We start from the raw sequence: 12,677 nt of genomic DNA on the forward strand, positions 1-12,677 counted from the left end.
CCTGAAGTTTAAACTTCATTAACTTAATGGAAGATTTAACACTGAAAACAGGAACAAACACTGGCCTGTAGGGAGTTTAGAATGAGCATCTGAGGGATAGCACTGGAATGCCTACAGGAGCCTGAGAAGTTTAGCAGGGAAGAAAGAAGAGATAGAATGGTCATTAGAAAGAGTGGTAGGACCACCTGAAAAAGTTTTACTTCTGGAGTTGTAGAGGTCATTTTTAAGTTCAGAAACAAGAATATATAATGAAGGGAAGAGAGAGAAAGGAAAAGGGGGAGAGGAGAGACTAGAGAAGGGGGGAGGGAGAGAGAGGGGAGAGAGAGAGAGGAGAGAGAAAGAATGAATGATGAGAGTGATAGCAGCTTTGAAACTTGTAACCACGGACCTCAGAGTTCTTGCTCTCTTCTTCTCTTGGAGTTAGTCTAAATTCATGAAGATTTTCCATGTTGTCTTTGTATTTGGAGAGGGCATCTTCATCCCTTCAGACTTCCCCTAAGGTACGTGAGGGTTGGATGTCAGTCTTTGTCCCCTTCGCAACTGATGTTGTTGCCAATGCTTTGTCCAGCTGTGGTTGCTGGGCGTCAGACCCTTATCTTCTTAGGTTTTCTGCTCCCAGCTACAAAGTATTTTCCTGTACTATGTCCCTTCTGGAGAAACTCTGACACAGCAGGGAAGGATGAGAGCATAGGCACAGTAACATGCCGAGTTAAAAAATGGGGTACATAAAAAACTTAAGACAGTTGATCTCAATATTGATATTTTTCCTGGAAAGCAGAACATTAATTCTCTGCTCTCCAAAAATCTATTGAATAAACATACAAATTTGTTTAATGACTTATTTTTACCATAACAAGTGTTCAAATAAAGATTCTCAATCAAAATGAATCATGAAAGACAGCATTCTAAATAGGTTTTCTTTGGATATTTAAGGGCTAGGATCTTTTAACAGATTTTGAAACCTTATGCCTGAAAATAACAACACAGTCAAAAATGCCTGCATCTGCCTGTGTTCAAATGCTGCCAAAAAGTTTCCGAAGAAAAGCAAAAACTTCACTCATTCATTTGGATATTTCCAAATATCCAGATGTTTGGCATTATGCAGACTAAATGTTAGATAACTAATTGATTGGGTTGTTCATATTCTGCATGTTTTGGCATTGTATAGATGGGTTCTGATTATGCTTTCAGATAGGGAAGTACAATGTGTTTTATGTACTCACTTGAGGCCCAAGACAAAAGGTGTCAAATGGATTTTTCTCATTCGACCCCCCTGGACACAGTTCAATTTCAGTCAAGTTTTTTAGTCCCACAAAAATGCAGGTGCAGATATTTTATTGCCTTCAAATCTCATAAACCATTAAAAGATGTGAATAAGAAAAATAATTCTGTTCCAGCAGAAAGCATTTCATCAAAAAGAATAAAATTTTCCTCTTTTTATTCCAGTAAATGAATAATAAAAAAATACATGAAATCACAGTGTGAGAATAAACATCAAAACTTGACTGTTTTTTTTTTAAAGGCATAACTCAGGGATGAGGAAAAAAAAAAAGGACCTTTCTGTTAGATTGTACTAAACACACTTTATTACTTTAACACTTCAAGATTTAGAAGAGTTAGGGGAATGGCAAGGTAATTTTAACTACATATACTGGCTCCTTGAGTGCTGTTTGCCTAGAGTTAATTTTTTGTATTTCCCAGCTAGGCTGAGCTATTTGTTTTAAATTGATTGTGTCTTCTATGTGAAGATATAGTAGAAAACTGGGAAAACAGATCAATTTAGGAACCAGAGAGCTGTCACAGAAAAGCTCTTCACATTAATTTAAGAGAATTGGGCCTATAAGCCTTTCCTTCAATATGTCTAATGACTTAATTCAACAAATATTGACTGACTTGTTTACATTTCAAGAGCTCTTGCTTTAGTACAGTGGGAAATACAGAGTTGAACAGGTATACAAGTATAAGTCTTACATTCAAGTTTACTGCAAGATGGAGAATATTAGCCTGAAGCAATCAATTTGGTAAAATACACTGTTGGGAAGAAATGGTGCTCACCAAACAGAAATTAATTAACAATATTTTGAGAAACTGAGACCTAAAAGAGTTACTAACATATCATTCTTAAGGAAAAGGCATAGAAATTAGGGATCACTTAAGGAAATCTAATTCTTCCAGATTCTGTTTGACACAGAAACCACTTAGGGGATAATATAGCAAAACAAAAGTAATGAGTGAAGAGGTAGAGGATTCATTTGTACTTAAATGATTTGAAAGAATATACTAAAATTAAAACAAGACTTTAAGAATTCTTGCAAATTAGCAAGGATCTGAGTGATAAAATGCTGACAGTATAAGTGCATATCAATACAAATGACAGAACCTGATGGATTGATTCATTCAAAAGAGATCAAATTATTGAAAGATCTAGCATAAGGGGGAAAATTCATAAATACTGATATGTCTGATACACTGAGATAAAGAACCACATAACACTTGAAAGTTCAGTTCTAGGGTAGAGAAGTAGTAATCCCAAAAGATACTAAATTAAGGCAATAACTTGTGGCAAATGAGTCAATGACATTTCTAACATTGATCTTCAATTGTGGGCAAAAACAAATTAAAGTAGTACTGTAGGCATGACTCTAAGAGTATTTTAGAAAAGAACTGATAAAGATGTACTGGGATGCAGCCATAAGAGATCAAAGTATCCTTACCACAAGGAAGTATATTCTGCTGTGGAATAGTTTTAATAAGGCAGTGGAAGTTTTTTCCCCTCAAATTGTCCAATTTAATAGAAATAAACATTAAAAATGCCTATTCTCATCTTGTTTGGTAAGTATCTTATTTTAGGGGTCATCCTTGATGCTTCCATCTCCTTACTCCTTTCATTCAATTCATCAAGTCTTATCAGATATTTTACCTAAAAAGGCACCTTGTCTCCATATACTTCTATCTTCCAAGCCTCTGTGTTCTCTCGCCTAGCTGACTGCCTTAAAAGTTCTTTACTTCTTCTTCTCATCCTTTTCCAACCGTTTCTCCATGGAGCAGTTTGATCATTTAAGATTGTAAATCAGATCAAATTATTCATCTACTTAAAGTGATTTCAAACATCTTCCATTGGTGTTAGCATAAAATTAAAATTTCTCAACATGGCCTACAATATTCTGATGTTCTGCATGATCTGGCCCCTTTCTGCCCCTCCAAGCTTTTTGTTCATTCTTCCCCATGGTCACCATGCTTCAGGCCTGTCAGGTCAGAGTCGTTCAAGAATCCACACAACACAGCGAGTCAAAGTTTTAAGTAGAAAGTTTAACCTTTACTAGAGGAAGAAAGCAAGTGGGAGCCAGCGAAAAGAAAGAAAACGGCTCCAGCTCTCTTTCTGAGAGCTGCATTTTTAAAGAAAAAAAACGTATTGGGAGGGAAGGGTATCCGCTCAGTGGTGTCCTGTGCCTTGACTGGGTGAAGGCTTATCAACTTCTGAGCTGATTGGTTGCTAGGGTTCTGACACATACTCTTCTTTGAAGTGCAGCTGCATTATCTATTTTGGGGGAGCTGGCCTTTTCCGCATGTCATCTTATAGACATATCTGATCTTATAGACATATCTGATCTTGCTTTATCTGCCTTTTGGCAGTTGAGGCGCCACCATGACTGGAATTTCTAAGCAGCCTTCAACCTGTTCTTTATGGCACATCTGGTTTCTATGAGACAAGCTGTGGGGCCTCTGGGTCAGAAATTCCTTCTATATGTTAGACTCTTTTTCTGGGATCTGACAAGGCCCACCGATGTTTTTCAGTTCTTTAATCACACCAAGTTATTTCTCAACTTAGAGGCATTGTTTACTTCTATTGTAATTTTTTCATGGCACTTCTAGATCAAAAGAAATACCAAACAGTTTCATTTTTAAGTGGTTATGGTCAAAGAACTTGAAAAGTATTTATTTCCTAATAACTTAGTAGCTGTTTTAAAAGTAATAAACATAAATAGAAAAATATTTAATATTTTTATTCCATTCCTAACTAACCACAATTACTTACAAATGGAATGTGTGTACCACTTGCACACAGTACAAATTTTCAAACCCTGGAATCAGATTGGATGCTGCCACACTCATTTTCTGTTCCAAGTTGGTTTTTATGTGACACTTACTTTTTATTATAACAATGGCTGAAAACCCAGGCTCACAAAGATATGACATCACTGAAAGAAACGCAGTGTGATCTAACATTGAAAGTAGAGTTAGTAGTTCATGTAGTGTCCAACAGATATTGAGTATCCCTGTATTTCTCACAAAAATGTAAAATACCCGGGGGACACCCCAGTGAGTAAGAAGTAAAAAGATCAACTAAGAGGCTTTGGCAATAATTGAGAGCTAACAATGGTTTATACTGGACTGGCACTGGTGGAGGTGACGAGAAGAGGTTAGTATTAGAGCTAACAAGATTGGCTTAGAAATTGGATTCCTGCTGGGGCAGAAAGAGAGACGTAAAGGATAACTCCAAGTGCATTGGCTTGAGTAATTGAAAGGATGGACTAATAATCTTAATGGGTATAGGAGAAAATGAGGAACTTAGTTTTGTATATGTTAAATTTGAGATGTCTATTAGATATCCAAGTAGAGAACTTGAATAGGAAATTAGGGTCCGAGGTTCAGGGGGGAATTCTGATCTAGAGATATACATTTGTGATTCCCCAGCATTTATTTACAGCAGGAGACTGGATGAGATCTCCAAGGGAGTAAGTTATACAGAGAAGAGGTCCAGCAGAAATAACAATATGTTTATGTGGTGATGGGAAACATCCAGGTGTAGGGGAAAACTGATCTAGGAGAAAGGATAGAGTTGCTGGAGCAATAACCTACGGGAGATGAGAGGTCATGGAATGTAACCCAAAGCCTTCATTAAGGACTGGAATAAGCAGGAGCACAGACAATAAATCCATTTAAGGCAGGGGATATAGGCAAAAATGCGGGTAGGTAGTTACATTTGGATATTGTCAAAGTTCTGTTTCTCTTGTTTCTATTTCCTCAATGAAATACAAGCAAAGTCATTAGCTGAGAGTGACAGTAGTGTGGAAGGTGCTGGAAGTTTGAGGACAGAAGAGAAGGCATGAAATAGCTGTCTAAGAGAATGGAAGAAGAAATGGAATAGGCTAAGTAGTATTGTTGGACAGCATTAATGATCTATGGGAGGTTAGTAATCATGAATTAAAAGGAGAACATTTAGCATGATTATATGATTTTCTGAGCCAGATTCAGCTTCCCTGTGCAAGAGTGGAATATGCACACAGCTAGAATTAACCACAGTTGTGTTTTCTTTCAAAGTATGGATGAAGAAAAAGAGGGCAAGGAAGTTGAGGGTTTATTTAAAGGAGTGATTATAATGATTGATATAAGATTTTAAGCTGGTAAAGGATGACAGTGAAGATCTAAGGGAGGTGAGGGTCAATTGAAAAGTGGTAGGATCAGTAGTTTGTAGGGCTTGGTGGATGTTTTAGTTTCCTAGGATGCTCAAAGCAAATACCACGAAATGGGTCAGTATAAACAATAGGAATATATTCGCTCATGGTTTTGAGACCAGGAAAATGTCCAAATCAAGGCATCACCAAGGTGATGCTTTCTTCCTGAAGACTGACTGCCAGTGATCCTTGGCTCCTCTGCCATATGGCAAGGCACATGGTGACATGTGCTGGTCTCTCATTTCTCTTCTGGGTTTCACTGATTTCAGCTTCTTGCTTCCATGGCTTTCTTTATCTCTGTCTGAATTACGTTATCTTTAAAGGACTCCAGTAATAGGATTAAGACCCATCTTGATTGAAGTGGGACACAACTTAACTGAAGTAACCTCATTAAATGGTCCCAAATAAAATGGGTTTACATCTGAAGGAATGGATTAGATTTAAGAACATGTTTCTTTGGGGTACATACAGCTTCAAAACACCACAATGCGTTCAAAGGATTGTTGGAGTAATACACTTGAGGGATTGTGCTAGTCAGAGAGTGGGGTGTTTGAAATTGAGATTATTCAGAGTACAAAATAACTGGAAATGAGAAGATGGAGATATGTCCATGGAGTGAGTGGCTGAAATAGGGTGTTAAGCATGGTGGTTTGCGGGAGGGATGGTCAAGGAGCTGTAACATCAGGGTATTGGAATGATCATCAAATTTATCAGTATTTGTTTTTATGATCTCTGGATTTTTAGTCATTCTTAGAAAGGACTTTTGCATTCCAATGTTATAAGAGAATTATTCTACGTTTTCTTCTGTCATGTTCAGAGTTTCATTTGTTACATTTAATCATTTCATCTTTTAGGAATTTTTGGAATATGATTGTAGATATTGATACAACTTTATTTCTCCAGATGCATACCCAGTTGTCCTAATAGCATTTACTGAACAGTTTATCTTTTCGCCATTGATTTGAGATAACACCTTTTCATATCATATCAAAGCCAGACAAAGATACCACAAGCTAAGAAAATTACAGACCAAATGTCTCTTATGAATATAGACACAAAAATCCTCAACAAAATACTAGCAGCCATGATCAAGTGGGATTTATCCCAGATATGCAAAAGGTGGTTCAACATAAGAAAATAAATTAGTGTAATATTCCACATTAACAGAATGAAAGAAAAAATCACATGATCATCTCAATTAATGTAGAAAAGGCATTTGACAAAATCCAGCACCCCTTCTTGATAAAAACACTTAGAAAGCTAGTAAAACAAGGATATTTCCTCTACATGATAAAGGGCATACACAAAAAACTCAGATAACATCATATTTAATGGTGAAAGACTGAAAGCTTTCAGGAATAGGACAAGGATGCCCACTGTCACCACTGTTATTCAACATTGTACTGGAAGTTCTAGCTAGAGCAATTAGGCAAGAGAAAGAAATAAAAGGCATCCAATCTGGAAAGGAAAACATAAAACTTTCCCTATTTGTGGATGGCATGATCCCTTATACTGAAAAACCTGAAAAAATGCAAAATAAAGCTCCTAGAACTAATAAACAAGTTTAGCAAAGTGGCAGAGTCTAAGATCAACATGCAAAAATCAGTACTGTTTCTATGTACTAGTAATGAATAATCAGAAGAAGAAATCAAGGAAAAAAAGTGCCATTTAAAATAGCAACTAAAAGAACCCGGTATCTAGGAATGAATCCAACTAAGGATATAAAGGAATATACACAGAAAAACTACAAAACATTGCTGAAAGATATCAAAGAAGACTTATATGGAGGGATATTCCATGTTCATGGAATGGAAGACTAAATATTGTTAATTTGTCAATTCCACACAGAGTGACTTACAGATTCAATGACATTCAAATCAAAATTCCAACAAATTTCTTCGCAGAAATGGAAAAGCCAAACATCAAATTTATATGGAAGGGTAAGGAGCTCCATGCAGCCAAAGCCATCTTGAAAAAGGGTGAAGTTGGAGGAATCACACTTCCTGATCTTAAAACTTTTTACAAAGACACAATAATCAAAACAGCATGGTGGCAAAGAACATGTGGCAGGATGGCAAAATGGCGGCATAGAGAGGACTGGAATTTAGTCAGTCCCCTGGAACAATTAATGAACAACCAGGAACAACTAGTAAATAATTAAGAATAACTACAGGGGGGATAACTGTGACTGTACACACATAGTACACCAACTTGGATTGGGAGGAATGCCTGAGACAGTGGCATAAAATCTGTAAGTAAAAACTGTGGAACTGTGCCAGGAGCTCCCTTTCCCCATGGCAGGCTTAGCTCCAAAATTTCACTGTGGTAGAGAGCAGCACTCTCCCAGCAAGTGAATACAGCTCAACCGAGATCCAACTGGGGTTTTAATTTACAAATTTGGATTGCTGAATACAAGCTACAAACCGTCAACAAGCAGATAGAGATTTTTAGTGATGACTGACCTTAAAGAACCAGAAGACTCACTGGTCCCAGGAAGGGGAGCTCAGAAGACCAGGTGTTACCTCTGGCCGATGAGTGAAACTGGGGGGCCATGTACTGGCTCTAAAAGGGGTCTTTCTGTCCCTTTTTCTCTCTCTCAACCTTAGGGGTTCAGAGGAGAGAGCGGCAACCATGTTCAGTGGAGACAGCCTCAGCCATTTTCAGTTCCAGCACTCTGACCCAGACAGGAGTGGAGATAACAGAGTCAGAGAGACAATTCAAATGCAAATGATAACTCCCTATGTGGTGTATCTTCCCTAAGAGGAAGGAGGTGGGGCCCAACTATCCCTTCAGAACCAGACCCCAGAGCCTGGCAGAAAACAGCCAAAACAGAAAGTGAGGCTAAAATACATCTCCTTACACCAGTCTGGAGCAACAGTCTGAGAGGCACCACTTGCTGGGCAGGTTAGGAAAAGCACAGTGACTGGAAACCTCACAGGAAAGTCTGTCATTCTTCTAAGATACACCCTGAATATAACCCCATTTTGAGACCTGAACCTGTTCTGGTCTGGGAAAATCTGACTGGGGTAACCTAGGAAACCAGATGCCTAGAAAACAGAAAACTACAATCTATAATAGGAAAAATGGAGATATGGCCCAGTCAAAGGAACAAACTTACACCTCAATCAAGATACAGTTGAGATATTGTTTCACTTTAATGAAACAATCTATTAAAGATCTTCCAAGAAATATGCTAAATCAAATCAAAAACCAAATCAATGAGTTCAGGAAAGATATAACAAAAGAGATGAAGGCTATAAAGAAAACACTGGGTGAACAGAAGGTAGAAATTGAAAGTTTGAAAAAACTACTGGCAGAATCTATGGAAATGAAAGGCACAACACAAGAGACGAAAAACACAATGGAGACATATAAGAGCAGATTGCAAGAGGCAGAAGAAAACACTCAGAAACTGGTGAAGAAGACACCTGAAATCCTACACAAAAGAACAGATAGGGAAAAGAATGGAAAAATATGAGCAACATCTCAGGGAATTGAATGAGAACATGAAATGCATGAATGTATGTGTCATGGGTGTCCCAGAAGGAAAAGAGAAGGGAAAAGGGGCAGAGGCAATAATAGAGGAAATAATCAATGAAAATTTCCCATCTCTTATGAAAGACATAAAATTACAGATCCAAGAAGTGCAGCATACCCCAAACAGAATAGATCTGAATAGACCTATGCCAAGACACTTAATAATCAGATGATCAAATGCCAAAGACAAAGAGAGAATCCTGAAAACAGCAAGAAAAAAGTGATCCATTACATACAAAGGAAGCTTGATAAAACTATGTGCGGATTTCTCAGTAGAAACCATGGAGGCAAGAAGGAAGTGGTGTGATATATTTAAGATACTGAAAAAGAAAAACCACCGACCAAGAATCCCATATCTGGCAAAACTGTCCTTCAAATGTGAGGAGAGTTTAAAATATTCTCTGAAAAACAGACAATGAGCGAGTTTGTGAACAAGATCCCTGCTTTTCAGGAAATACTAAAGGGAGCACTATAGACAGAAAGGAAAAGGAGTGAGGTTTGGAACACAATTTTGGGTGATGGTAGCACAGCAACGGAAGTACACTGAACAAAGATGACTGTGAGTATGGCTGAAAGAGGAAGGTTAGGGGCATGTGGGACACCAGAAGGAAAGAAGGAAGATAAAGACTGGGACTGTACAACTCAGCGAAACTTAGAGTGGTCAACAATTGTGATAAAATGTACAAATATGTTTTTACATGAGGGAGAACAAATGAATGTCAACCTCGCAAGATGTTGAAAATAGGGTGGTACTGGGAAAAACTATAATCAACGCATACTAGAGACTATGGTTAACAGAAACATTGTATTTGCTTACTTTAATGTAACAAAGGGAATATACTAAAGCTAAATGCCTTTAAGAGGGGGACATAAGGGAGGGGTATGGGACTCTTGGCATTGGTGATGCTGTCTGACTCTTATTCTACTTTAGATTAACTCTATCTTTCCTTTTGTTGCTTTTAGCGGTCATGTTTTTTCTTTCTTTTTCTTTTGTCTTTCTACCTTCTTTGACTCTTCCTTCTTCTTTGTGGAAGAAATGGAGATGTCCTTATATAGATAGTGGTGATGGTGGTGAATACATAAATATATGACTATACAGGGAACTATCTATTGTTTACTTAGGATGGAATGTATGGTGTATGAATGAAACCATCTTTAAAAAAATACGGATTATTGAAGAAATGTTGAGGGCACTACATTGATATAAGTCAGACACATAAGGACAAATACTGCATGGTCTCAGTGATATGAACTAATTATAATATGTAAACTCATAGACATGAAATGTAAGTTACCAGGATATAGAATGAGGTTAAAGAATGGGGAACAGTTGCTTATTATGAGCAGAATTTCAACTAGGTTGAACTTCAGTGTTTGGAAATGCGCATAGGTGACAGTAGCACATTATTGTGATAACTAACAGTGCTGAATGGTGTGTGAATGTGGTGGAAAGGGGAAGCTTAGAGTCACATATGTCATCAGAATGGAAGTTGGTAGTTAAAAGATGGAAATGTATAAAACAGTGAATCTTGTGGTGGACAATGTCCACGATTAACTGTATGAATATTAGAAATCTCTTTCATGAACTAGAACAAATGTATGACACCATACCTAGAAGTTAATAATAGAGAAATACATAGGGAAAAATATATACCTATTACAAACTATGTACTACAGTTAGTAGTATTTTAACATTCTTTCATCAATAGTAACAAATGTACTATACCAATACTATGAGTCAATGGAGGGGGGTGTTTAGGGGTATAGGAGATTTTGAGTTTTCTTTTTTTTTTCTTTATTTCTTTTCTGGAATAATGAAAGTGTTCTAAAAATTGAAAAAAAAATAATTGTGGTGATGGATGCACAGCTGTATGATGGTACCATGTGCAATTCATTGTGCACTTTGGATCTCTGGATAATTGTATGGTATGTGAACAATCCCAATAAAATAAAATTAAAAAAAAAACAGCATGGTGCTGGCACAAGAATAGACATATAGACTTTGAGGAATTACGAATTCTGTAATTAACTCTCACATTTATGGCCAACTGATTTTTTGACTCAGTTGGGAAAGAAAAGTGTCTTCAACAAATGGTTCTGGGAAAATTGGATCTTTATTTGCAAAAAAAGGAGGACTGCTACCTTACATCATATAGAAAAATCAGCTCAAAATAGATCAAAGACCTTAATATAAGATCTAGAACTATCAAACTCCTAGAAGGACACCCAGGGAAGCATTTTCATGACCTTATATTAGATAATGGTCTCTTAGATTTTGTGATTACACCCAAAGCATAAGTAACAAAAGAAAAAATAGATAAATAGCACCTCATAAAAATTTAAAACTTTTGTTCCTCAAAGGACTTTATCATGAAAGGAAAATGACAACCTACAAAATGGGAGAAAATATTTGGAAACCAAATATCTGATAAGGGTTTAATACCTAGTATATATAAAGAAGTCCTATAACTCAACAACAAAAAGATTAAAAAAAAACAATTTAAAAATGGGCAAAAGACTTGTATTAAGATGAAAGCAGCCCAAATGTCCATCAACAAATGAATGGATGAACAAAATATTGTTTATACACAATGGAATATTATTCAGCTGTAAAAAAGAATGAAGTCCTGATAAATGCAACAACACGGATGAACCTGAAGATATCATGTTGAGTGAATAAACCAGACAAAAAATAAAAAGATTGTATAATCACACTGATATGAAATAATCAGAATAAGCAAACTCATAGAGTCAGAAACTAGAATGCAGGTAATCAGGGGACAGGATGAGTGTAGGGAATAGGGTGTTAAGGCTTGAAATGTAAAGACTTTCTATTTGGGGTAATGGAAAAGTTTTGGTAATGCCTGGTGGTGATGGTTACAATAAAAAATTGCATATATATTTAGACCTATTTTTGGACTTACTATTCTTTTACTTTGGGGGGGGTCTATTTATGTAATAGTCCCATACTCTTCAAATTATTGAGGCAGAATAATGTTTTAAGACCACTGGGGCTAGTCCACCCTCATTGCTCCTCTCTTTCAGTACTTTCTTGCCCATCCTTACATGTATATTTTCCATATACTTTGGAATCTGCTTGCCTATTAAAAAACTCTTGATATTTTAAATTGTAATTGCATTACATTTATAAATTAAGGGTTACTGATATATTTACGATTTTTAATCTTTATTTAAGACGCAACTATTTGTGCTCTTTAGAGTTCTATTAGTTTGTTTACATGTCTAATACTTTTCTTGTTCCATTTATTATTAATGTATTTTATTTTTGTTGCTAATGTAAATGGGGTCCTTTCTCCATATATCTTTTACCTGGTTGCCCTTTATATATTTGAAAAGCACCAATTCCTGTAAACACCCAAAGCACAAGTAACAAAAGAAAAAAACAGATAAACGGGACCTCATAAAAATTTAAAATTTTTGTCCCTCAAAGGACTTTATCATGAAAAGTAAAATGACAACCTACAAAATGGGGGAAAATATTTGGAAACCAAATATCTGATAAGGGTTTTACCCTCCTACTTTACTCAATTCTTTTATTACTTACAATAGTTTTTTAGTTAATTCTTTTGTGTTTGAAAGCATATGTTTCGGTTTGCTAATGCTGCCATTATGCAAAATACCAGAAATGGATTGCCTTTTATAAAGGGGATTAGGTTACAAATT

Source organism: Choloepus didactylus, chromosome 14, assembly GCF_015220235.1.
Source record: "Choloepus didactylus isolate mChoDid1 chromosome 14, mChoDid1.pri, whole genome shotgun sequence".
NCBI classification, from domain to species: domain Eukaryota; kingdom Metazoa; phylum Chordata; class Mammalia; order Pilosa; family Megalonychidae; genus Choloepus; species Choloepus didactylus.